Genomic DNA, 12,712 nt, shown 5'->3' with positions numbered 1-12,712 from the left:
TTGTGGAAGGAAGACAAGAAAGGATAGTTTGTTGGACTAGTATGAGCTACAATGGAAGGTGAACTTTTATCAAAAGGTAAAACATCTGAGAGGAGTGGTAGGTACCTGAGAGAATACAGTCCCCTCAGTCATGGCCCCTGGTGCTTCAGGTGTCAGAAAATGACAGTGAAGAAGGCTCAGAGAAAGCGTGTTTCCGTTGGGACATTTCAGTGGAGAGAATGATCTTCACTACAGTAGACCCAAGCAGTTGTAGTCAAGTTGACTATGACTCACCATGACCTCATGTGTGTCAGAACAGAACTGTGCTCCGTAGGGTTTGCAATGGCTGATTTTTTTGGAAGTATATCAACAGGACTTTCTTCTGTTGTACCTTTTGGTGGGCTTGAACCTCCAACCTTTTGGTTAGCAGCAGACTGCCTTAACTTTTTGCACAACCCAGGGACACCTACAATGGTAGAGGGGAATGAAAAGTTTGGCTAAGGAGTCTGGGGTCTTAAAAGTTTGTGAGCAGCCATCTAAGATACTCCACTGCTCTTGCCCCATCTGGAGCAAGGGAGAATGAAGAAAACCAAAGACACAAGGGAAACATTAGTCCAAAAGACTAATAGACCACAAGTATTACAGCCTCCAGCGGACTGAGTCCAGCACAACTGGATGGTGCCCCCCTACCACCAGTGAGTGCTCTGACAGGATCACAATAGAGGGTCCCAAATAGAGCTGGAGAAATATGTAGAACAAAATTCTAACTCACACACACACACAAAAAGACCAGACTTGCTGGTCTGACAGAGACTGAAGAAACCCCAAGAGTATGGCTCCTGAATACCCTTTTAGCTCAGTACTGAAGTCATTCCTGAGGTTCACCCTTCAGCCAAAGATTAGACAGGCCCATAAAACAAACAATAATACACATAACCATGTATATGGGAGTAAATGGGCACCCCAGCCCAGGGGCAAGGACCAGAAGGCAGAAGAGAACAGGAAAGCCAGTAATGGGGAACCCAAAGTTGAGAAGGGAGAGTGTTGACATGTTGTGGGGTCGGCAACCAATGTCACAAAACAATATGTGTATTAATTGTTTAAGAAGAAGCTAGTTTGTTCTGTAAAACTTCATCCAAAGTACAATACAAAAAAAAATTTTTTTTTTAATTTTGGCTGAGGATTCTTGAGGTGGTACCTGTGGCAAAAGTTAGGGAGAGGAAATAAAGGCAAGAGGAGCTAAGGGAGAAGCAGAGAGGGGAAAGAGGTTTAGGGGACAAGAAAGAACAGGAAGTCAGCAGAGGAGGGCAGAGGGGTGCTCTTCATGCCGTGACCAAATGTCACAGGGAGAAGGAGTGTGGCGAATGTAGCTGACTTCAAAACCTCAACTTTGACCCAGGTTGTTCTGGTGCCAACACTGACCTAGGGTTCAAGCCATAATTTGGGTTGGCCTCAGCTGAGCAAAAAGGCTGTCACGGCTGCCTCTGTCCCTCAGGTATCGTCCCTCCATCCTCCGGATCCTCAGTCTCCTAGGCTCTGTTCCTTGATGGGAGCGTCGGTGAAGGGCCAGGGCCAGGACTTGGCTGAAGCAGGCCAGGTGCCTAGGGCACAAATTATGGGGAGCCACTCACTCTCAGGGTCATGCAAGTTCAAGGTCATCACTGACCTAGTATCCTGCAAAAATGACCATCCCCAGCTGCTTCGTGCTCCATGTTGCAGAAAGGTTAAAACAGGCGTGCAACCCAGTCCTGCATGACTGACAATAAGGATATTTTTAAAATAGGCATAGAAGACAACTGAAGGAACTCTGTAAGAATAAAGAAAAACACCACGGTGCAAACACGGCCTGCTTTGGCCAGGAGTCACCTTTAGAATCCAGTTGATTGATGTTCTGTTTTCACTGTCCACCGTGATCAGCGATGAGAGAGCCTGAACCACCGTCAGCTCAGGCTTACTGACCGCCTACCAGGTACCAAACACTATAGGAAATCTAGAGTCCTTAGTTTTTGCAAGTTTTCAGTTTGGCAAGTTAACCCCGGGGCAGCCCACTAGCGGTAACTGGCAGGACGGGGCCACAGAAAAATAACTTCTTGCCTGAGAATGCGAGAGTCTGCCACCTAGTGGCCGCTATTCTGTCTGCAGTGGCCAATTTCTCGATCCCTCAACTAGGAGAAAAAAGGAGGTGTTTGTTCACAGAGGACCTTAAGCCTCATCTAAGCCTCTGTCCCTCCTTTTCCCTTTCTCCCTACCCGTTCATTAACTAGAAGCCACTTAAAGGTGAAAGTAAATAAATAACGAGGCTTAGCGGGAGTGGCTAGAGAGCTACTGCCTGTCCCTGTACTTGGCCTCCCCGTGCACCTGAGATGCCTCCACCGTCAACTTTGAAATCTCACTTCGGGCGCCAGGAGGAACTAGGGCTGTTGCGCAGACGCACGCCCGCTTTCCCCCGGCGCTTCTCTTTGCATTGTTTTTCCATTGCTTCCAGCCTTAGCCAGGGTGTCCAGGACTACCCAAGCAAAGCAGCTCCTGCTTGCAAATTCAGGACAAGGCACACTTGGTCAGGACTCACAGCCTCTTCATGTAGGCCCAGAAGAGATCATCCTGGGTTCTCCAGTAAAAAGCCTTTTTCTTAGGGGAAATGGAGCTGACAAGGACAGGCCACACACACTAATCTCTGGGCCCATCTAGTGCCCACCCCCAGCACTGGCCACCGGCTGGGGGACACCTTCAAGCACCATTTTTTTTTTGTCTCCTGCAAAACAGCAAATCCCTAAGAGGCACAAATTGGCCGAGGCAGCCCAAAGTGAAAGGAAGCTTTGGCAAATTGTACTGATTTCCGTCACTGCTGTAAGCAAACAGGAAAACCCAAGACAATAAAACCTGAATTATTGCATTCGTGTTTCAGCTGTCACGTGGACTACGTGTCCCTTATTTTGTCATATTGTCAGGGTCTTCAACAGCTTTCTATTTGCTCAAAATACTAAGTTTAAAGCAAAATCCAGAACTCCCAGTATGCTGCTGCTTCACTCCTTAATGCTTTCAGCTTAGCAGCTCCACTTTCACGTCTTCATCCTTGAATTTTGAAACATGTATTTTATAAGAAAAGAGTGTCATTAATTTGCTGTCACTCAATGGAGGAGTTTTTTGCTCTGTAGCCTTCAGTGGCTCCCCAACCCCCGGGACAGTAGCTGGACAGCTCCACTTTTCATGTCTTCATCCTTAAATTTTGAAACATGTATTTTATAAGAAAAAGAAGAGTGTCATTAATTTGCTCTCCACTCAGTGGAGGAGTTTTTTGCTCTATAGCCTTCAGTGGCTCCCCAGCCCCCAGAACAGCGGCTGGATGCCTCGGCCAGGCTCTGAGTCCCCTCTGATGCCATGTCTCTCACCATCCCTCGCACATACGGCACCCCACATCCGTGAGGCTTCTCTCCTGTCCCTGGTGCCCTCCTACAGCCTCTGGCTAGGATGCCTTCCCCACCAAGTCCACCTGGAGAATTTGTATTCAGCCTTCAAGTTTTCTGCTCAAATCCACTGCTCTCATCACTCTTTTTATGGCACATTATGATTTTTCTTCCTCTGTTTTTCCCACTAGACTGAACTCTTCACAGACAAAAATGGTGCGTTTTCATCTTTGATTCCCAGAATATAGAAGTAGCATCTCCTGGCTGTGATAGGTACTCACGAGTCCTATTTAATAAATGAATGTGTGAATGACTGAATGGACAGTAAGGAAAGAAGAAAAGGAGGGCAGAAGGAGGAAGGAAGAAAAGGAGAAAGAGATAAAAAAAAAAAAAAACAGAGTTCCTGTACAAAACGTTCTCTGTACAAGATTACAGACATCATCTTTCAGCACCCATCTCCTCTTTGCTAGTGTCTTCCACCTCCATGCTCAAAGCCCATGCCAACATGGACCCTCCACTGTGGCATCCCATCAGCCTCTGTCCCTCAGGCCATGTCCCCCTATTCTCCAGGTCCCTTTAAAATAAAAGTTGCCATATAGTCGATTTCTATGCGTGGCAACCCCATGTGTTTCAGAGTAGAACTGCCCTCCATAGGGTTTTCAATGAAATGCTTGCCAGGCCTTTTTTCTGAGGTGCCCCTTTCAGACCACCAACCTTTCAGTTAATAGCCCAGGACTTAACAGTTTGTGCCAGCCAGGGACTCCCCAGATCCCTTAGCTCCTATAAAAATTACATGTCCTGGGTCTCTTGCCTTCAGGAACCCTAGTGAATCAGAGAAACTAATTCACGATGCTGTATCAATGACTACTATTTAAGAGTTAAATTCCAGCAGACTTCGCTGCCTTAAGTCCAGCAAGTGTGAGTTGTGAAAATGTCAATTCCTCTGCCAGGGAATATATTTCTAAGGCAGAGGGAAGCTCCCTAATTACCCACAGATTTTGTACAGCTTGTATGATTGCACCCAAATAACTGCTTTATCCAAAATGAAGGGAGTTGGAAACTGAAGTAGACCCATGAGGGTTCCTGTCCTCAACCCAACCCCAGTCCTTAACAGAAGTCCTTAAATTTCAAGATCTCTGAAATCCTTGTTTGGTACCTGCAGAGGAAGTCTGAGAGCTCGAGGCAAGTGCAGAATGGAGCAGAGAGATAAGAGAAGAGAAGGAAGCAAGCAAAGAAAAGGAGGAAGAAAGGAATCCTTTGGGGGCTGTTCAAAACAATTCCACCCTTCTTTTACATGTGCTTAATCTAGAAGCTGAAAGTCTCTGTAGGAGATGTCGGTTTTCATGGAAACAGGAAATTTGTGAAGTCTCCGGAAGAGGAAGAAATGTTTCAGGAGATAAATCAACACTCTATAAACCCAGAGATGGGACTTGGTTGCGCATCGGCTAAGACAAATAGGAATGTCAAATGATCCTCAGAACATAAAGTGTAGAGGACAACAGGGCTCCAGAAGTAGAAGCTGTGGACTTCACAGCTGCTCCTGGTGCTGTCATACAGAGAAGCGCCAAGACAAACACCTACAGATACAAGCTCCCCCACTCCCATCCCAAATGCTTTTCCTTAACTATCTCACACTTCAGGCAAAGAGGTCTAATGCCGTTACAGCCTAAATGAATCTCAATTACTCACTTTATAAGCATAAATTTAATGTTTTTTTTAGGTGTCCTCCAGTCAGTTTCTACTCAAAGCAACAATAGAACAATACTCTGCCCCATACTGCACCATCCACACAATCATTGCTGTGATCGAGCCCATCCTTTCAACCACTGTGTCAATCCATCTCCTTGAGGGTCTTCCTCTCTTTCACTGACCCTCTGCTTTACCAAGAATGATATCCTTCTCCAGGGGCTGATAACACATCCAAAGTACTTGAGACGAAGTCTTGCCATCCTTGTTTCTAAAGAGCATTCTGGCAATATTTCTTCCAAGACAGATTTGTTCATTCTTCCAGCAGTTCATGGTATATGCCATATTCTTCACCAACACCATAATTCTTCAGTCTTCCTTATTCATTGTACAGCCTTCACGTGCATATGAGGATACTGAAAATACCATGGCTTGGATCAGGCACACCTTAGTCCTCAAAGTGTCATCTTTGCTTTTCAACACTTTAAAGAGGTCTTTTGCAGTAGATTTGCCCAATGCAATATGTCGTTTGATTTCCTGACTGCTACTTTCATGGGTGTTGACTGTGAGTCCAAGTAAAATGAAACCCTTGATTCTTTCAATATTTTCTCCATTTATCACAATGTTGCTTATTGGTCCAGTTGTGAGGATTTTTTGTTTTCTTTATGTTAAGGTGCAATCCATACTGAAAGCTGTAGTCTTTGATCTTCATCAGTAAGTGATTCAAGTCCTCTTCACTTTCAGAAAGCAAGGTTGTGTCATCTGCATAACACAGGTTGTTAATGAGTCTTCCTCCAATCCTGATGCTGCGTTTTTCTTCATATAGTCCAGCTTCTCGGATTATTTGCTCAGCATACAGATTGAATAAGTATGGTGAAAGGATAGAACCCTGACACACACCTTTCCTGATTTTAAACCATGAAGTATCCTCTTGTTCTGTTCAAATGACAGCCTCTTGGTCTATGTACAGGTTCTGCAACAGCACAATCAGGTGTTCTGGAATTCCCATTCTTCCCAGAGTTATCCATAATTTGTTATGATCCATATAGTCTTTGCACAGTCAATAAAACACAGGTAAACATCTTTCTAGTATACTCTTCTTTCAGCAAAGATCCATCTAACATCAGCAATGATATCCCTCTTTCCATGTCTTCTTCTGAATTCAGCTTAAATTTCTGGCAGTCGCTTGTCAATGTACTGCTGCAACCATTTTTGAATTATCTTTAGCAAAATTTTACTTGCTTGTAATATTAATGATATTGTTGGATAATTTCCACATTCTGTTGTATCACCTTTCTTTGGTATGGGCACAAATATGGATCTCTTCCAGTTGGTTGGCCAGGTAGATGTCTTCCAAATTCCTTGGCGTAGACCAGCGAGTGCCTCCAGGCCGGCATCTATTTGTTGAAACATCTCAATTGATATTCCACCAATTCCTGGAGCCTTGTTTTTTGTCAATGCCTTCAGTGCAGCATGGACTTCTTCCTTCAGTATCATCGTTCTTGATCATATGATACCTCCTGAAATGGTTGAAAGTCGACCAATTCTTTTTGGTATGGTGACTCTGAGTATTCTTCCCATCTTCTTTTGATGTGTCCTGCATTGTTCAATATTTTTCCTGTAGAATCCTTTGATATTGCAACTCAAGGCTTGAATTTTTTCTTCACTTCTTTCAGCTTGAGAAATGCCAAGCATGGCCTTCCCTTTTGGTTTACTAAATGCAGGTCTTTAAATATTTCATTATAATACTTTGTCTTCCTGAGCTGCCCTTTGAAATCTTCTGTTCAGCTCTTTTACTTCATCATTTCTTCTGCTCACTTTATTTGCTGTACATTCAAGAGCAAGCTCCAGAGTCTCTTCTGACATCCATTTTGGTCTTTTCTTTCTTTCCTGTCTTTTTAATGACCTTTTGCTTTCTTCATGTATGATGTCCTTGATGTCACCCCAAAGCTCATCTGGTCTTTGGTCATGAGTGTTCGATGTGTCAAATCTATTCTTGAGATTCTCTCTAAATTCAGGTGGTCTCTAAATTCAAGGTGGCACTTTGGCGCTTGTTGACTTGTTTTAATATTTTTCAGGTTCAACTTGAACTTGCATTTCAGCAATTGATGGTCTGCCCCACAGTCAGCCCCTGGCCTTGTTTTGACTGATGATATTGAGCTTCTCCATAGTCTCTTTCCACAGAGGTAGTTGATTTGATTTCTGTGCATTCCATCTGGCGAGTTGCACATGTATAAACCCAGTAAACCCAGTGCTGTCGAGTCGATTCAGTAGAAGTGCTCCACAGAGTTATGTATAGTTGATATGTATAGAGTACGCACATGTATAGTTGTCGTTTATGTTGTTGAAGAAAGGTATTTGCGATGAATAGTTTGTTGGTCTTGCAAAATTCTATCCCGTAGTCTCTGGCATCATTTCTATCACCAAGACCATATTTTCCAACCACCCATCCTTCTTTGTTTCCAACTTTCACATCCAATCACAAATATCATCAATGCATCTTAATTGCGTGGTTGATCAATTTCAGACTGTAAAAGTTGGTAAAAAAATCTTCAGTTTCTTCATTTTTGGCCTTAGTGGTTGGTGTGTAAATTTGAATAATAGTTGTATTAACTGGTCTTCCTTGTAGGCGTCTGGATATTATCCTATCACTGATAGGGTTGTACTTCAGGATAGATCTTGAAATGTTCCTTTTGACGATGAATGACATGCTGTTCCTCTTCAATTTGTCATTCCCAGCCTAGTAGACCACCTGATTGTCTGATTCAAAATGGCCAATACCAGCCCATTTCAGCTCACTAACACCTAGGATATCGATGTTTACATGTTTCATTTCATTTTTGACAATTTTGATTTTCTTAGATTCATTCTTCATACATCCCACATTCCTATTATTAATGGATGTTTGCAGCTGTTTCTTCTAATTTTGAGTCATGCAACATCAGCAAACAGACACCTTGAAAGCTTTACTCCATTCACATCATTAAGGTCTACTCTATTTCAAGGAAGTACCTCTTCCTCAGTCATATTTTGAGTGCCTTCCAACGTCAGGGGCTCATCTTCTGACACTATATCAGGACATTTTCACTGGCTGATTTTTTTAGAAGTAGATCACCAGATCTTCCTTCCTAGTCTGTCTTATTCTGGAAGTACCACTGAAACCTGTCCACCATGGGTGACCCTGCTGGTATTCGAAACACTGGTGGCATAGCCTCCAGCATCACAGCCACACACAAGTCACCACAGACTGGCAGAGGAGTGGAGGATAAGCATAAATAGTCTATTACGATCTCCACTCCCTTAGGAAATCATCTCTGACTGCCCATGTCTGGGATGAGGCACTCCCACGTGCTCCTGTAACTTCCAGAACCACGTGATAAAGCATACTGTTCTGTAATCACCTCGTTTGTTCTCCAAATCCCTCACGATACCCAGATAGGCAGAGCCTAAACCGATGCCGTCAAGTCCAACTCATAGCAACCCTATAGGACAGAGTAGAACTTCCTCAGAGGGTTTCCAAGGAGTAACTGGTGGATTCAAACCACTGACCTTTTGGTTAGCAGCTAAGCTCTTAACCACTACGCCACTAGGTCCTGTTTTCTCTGAGAGCCACAGCTAAGCACAATGCCTGCCACATGATACACATTTATTTGCCTTCTGTCGACCTGGTGTAAGACCTACATTCAATTAATGTTTGTTAAACTGGATCAAATACTGGCCCCAGCTGATGCATATATAGTCTTTGGTCTGTGCCAGACACTTACCTGCATACTTTTAATGTATTAACATTTAATCTTGACGACCACTCTATGAGATTTTTACAGACAAGGAAACAGGGACACGAAGAGATTGAGTCCTTGCCCAACAACACACAGGAAATAAATGTCACAAGCAGGCTCTAGGCCCAGGCAGTCTGGATCCAGAATCTATGCTTTCAGCCATGACACAATACTGCTTCTTATAACTTTTAGAAGCTTTTTCAATTTAACAAACATTTATTCAATAACAACTATTCCAGATCTGGAAGTACAAAGACAATTAAGCCATGATCCTCTTAATGAATTGACAAGCACACTTTTGTTAAGCAGGGTCACAGTGATTCTAAAACATTCATAAACTAAATTATGTTCCACCATCCTGCTTGGGAAAGGAGCCCCAAGGTAGCACAGTGGTTAAGAACATGGCTGCTAACCATAAGGTTGGCAGTCCAAATCCACCAACCACTCCTTAGAAACCTTGGAAACCCTGGTGGCACAGTGGTTAAGAGCTGCAGCTGCTAACCAAAAGGTCAGCAGTTCAAATCCACCAGGTGCTCCTTGGAAACTCTATGAGGCAGGCAGTTCTACTCTGTCCTATAGGTTTGCTATGAGTTGGAATCAACTTGATGGCAACAGGTTTGGTTTTTCTGGTATCCTGCTTGGAGAAACCCTGGTGGTGTAATGGTTAATATCTACAGCTGTTAACCAAAAGGTCGACAGTTCAAATTCACCAGTCACGCCTTGGAAACCCTATGTGGTACTTCTACTGTCTCTTACAGGGTTGCTATGAGTTGGAATTGACTTGATGGCAATGAGTTTGGCCTTTTTTTGGGGGGGAGGGGGCAGGGGGAGGTATCCTGCTTGTAATATTGAAAAGAGCATGCTTTGCAATGCACTAGCAAAAAGTCTTTGTGGTCATAAAGCACTATGAAGACACCTCACTAATTCAGATTTCTTCTACTGCTTAAAAGCTTCCGATATTTCCAACTTCGTGCTAAAATTTCCCTTATAATAATGCATGAAAAAAAATTGGTAGTATAAATAACTCGACCTAGTGCCGTCGAGTCGATTCCGACTCATAGCAACCCTATAGGACAGAGTAGAACTGCCCCATAGAGTTTCCAAGGAGCGCCTGGCGGATTTGAACTGTGGACCCTTTGGTTAGCAGCCTCAGGACTTAACCACTACACCACCAGGGTTTCCAAGTTAGTATAAATATAAGCTCCATATTACAAGAACAATATGATTCAAGGATACAGATTTTCATATAGTCATTTGATATGAGAATTACTAATAGATTTTCAACTATAACGTGTTCAATTTAGCAGGTCCCCTCAGATGCTATGCTAATGACACTGGAGTAGCTAAGCTCTGAGTGATAGGTCTGTCCTTAACATTTGTGGGGCCCAGGTCAAGAGTACAAATGGAGACCGGGACAGCATATATCTAAATTTTTAAGTTTAATTCATCTAGGAAACTGGTAAATAAATACGTTCTAGCCTCTTAATTTGATAAATAAGGCTTTATAGCGACAAGGTTTTTAATAACATGTAAAGCTATGGTTTTTGCAGCACTCACTGTTGTCAGCTGTTGGCCCCTGGCTTATGGCTACCCACGCACAACAGAATCAGGCCATTGTGATCCGTAGGGTTTTCATTGGCTGATTTTCAGAAGTAGATTTCCAGGCCTTTCCTTCTAGTCTGTCTTAGTCTGAATTTCCACTGAAACCATGGGTGACCCTAATAATATTTGAAATTCCGGTGGTATAGTTTCCAGCATCATAGCAACACACAAGCCACCATAGTACAACAAACTGACAGATGGGCAATGGTTTTATAGTACTGAAAATCAGCAAAATATCAAAGATAATTCAATTTAATTATTAAAGTGAAGTTCTGATTATTCTCTTGAGGGATCAAATGTTTGGATGAGAAAAAAACAAAGACAAATATAAATAATAAACTGTTATTTATTTATTCCATAAACTTTATTTTTTTATACTACTATCATTTTTTAGTATCATTAATTACACTACTATAATCCGGATTTTCACATAACTTGTGTTCTATTGACAACAGTAACTTAAAATGTAAAATATATTTTCTCAAAACCTAAATTAAGGGAAATATTTAAAACGTGAAGTTAAAATTGTTTTTCATAGATCTTTTCAACATTATTTTCTTCTAAAATTTTCAAAATTTTCTATTAAATTAAAATGCAGGGAAAAATTATAAATCATAAAAATCAAATTTTAAATCAAAATTATTATAATGCTGAAAATTTTGGAAAATTTAAGTACTTTAAAATAATTTTTTAAACCATTTGGAATTAATATTCAGTGTCTTTCTAGTTATAAGTGCAAAGAGTCACGCTCCAAGCATGTCATGTCTAGACTTTCACGTACACAAACCTGAGAGTTATATAAGTTATTCAATGTTGCAAAATGTGCCTCAGCCACCACGTGAAACTGTTGCAAATCCCAACACCATGCTATAGCGTGAGTTGTGAATTCCTCCAGACACGCTGAATCACTAAGACCAGCAAGATGTGACAGTAGGCGCACCTGGAAACTCTTCATCAGGCATGTCTCTATCACACTCATGCCAGCTGAGAGGAAAGATTTGAAAAATGAATTGATTTCTCTCTTCTCTTACCTGACGTAAATCCTTGCTCCACTCACATCCTCCTGGCCCCCACCTATGGGAAGAGTGGCACAACCCACCAGCCTTCACAGCATTTGAACCTGCTATGGAGAACCACCTCCCTGGGTCCTGGGTGATGGTAGTCACAGGAGCACGTAGGTGTGGGGGTGGAATATTCTCCTTTTCTTTCATTTCTAGGTAATTTGTAATGTCACTTTGGATTTCCTCTTTAATTCAGGGGTATTGTGGGGGTATTAATTTCTCAGTAGGTAAATTTCTGTACATCTTTTTATTACGTATTTCTAAGTATGGTCAGAGACTGTAATAAAAAGACTTTCAAGTACTTGATAGACTTTTATAAATGTTACTTGGACATATGAAAACATATGTATTTTTTACTCAAGGGATATGAAAGTATGTATACATAATTAAGTCTCATATACATTTATGTATGTACGTATACCTCATATACACATCCACCACTCGTCTTTTAGTTTGCCGCACTGCGGTGGCTTGCATGTTGCTGAGACATCAGGGTCGCCAATGGTGGACAGGTTTCAGCAGATCTTCTAGACTAAAACAGATCTACTTCTAAAAAAATCAGCCAGTGAAAACCTTATGAATAGCAGTAGGACATTGTCTGGCATAGTGCCAGAGAATGAGCTATTCAGGTTGGAAGGCACTCAAAATATGACAGGGGAAGAGTTGCCTCCTCAAAGTAGGGTCGACTTTAATGATGTGGATGGAGTCAAGTTTTGGGAACTTTCATTTGCTGATGTGGCATGACTCAAAATGAGAAGAAACAGCTGCAAACATTCATTAATAGTCGGAACCTGAAGTGTACGAAGCATGAATCTAGGAAAATTGGACCAATTGGAAATGAGTTGGAATTGGAACACATAAGGATCGATATCCTAGGCATTACAAAGCCATTGCCATTGAGTCAAATTCCCACTAATAGTGACCCTGAAGGACAGAGAGGAACTTCCCCACAGGGTTTCCAAGGCTGTAAATCTTTATGGAAACTGCCTGCCACATCTTTCTCTCACAGAACCACTGGTAGGTTTAAAATGCTGACATTTCAGGTTAGCAGCTGAGTGCTTAACCACTGCACTACCAGAGCTCCTTTCCTAGGTATTAGTGAGCTGAAGTGGATGGGTATTGGCCATTTTGAATCAGAGGATCATATGGCCTACTATCCAGGAATGACAAATCGAAGAGGAATTACATTGCATTCAGCATC

Source organism: Loxodonta africana, chromosome 15 (assembly GCF_030014295.1).
Source record: "Loxodonta africana isolate mLoxAfr1 chromosome 15, mLoxAfr1.hap2, whole genome shotgun sequence".
Taxonomy (NCBI): domain Eukaryota; kingdom Metazoa; phylum Chordata; class Mammalia; order Proboscidea; family Elephantidae; genus Loxodonta; species Loxodonta africana.
This window is presented reverse-complemented; position numbering follows the sequence as displayed.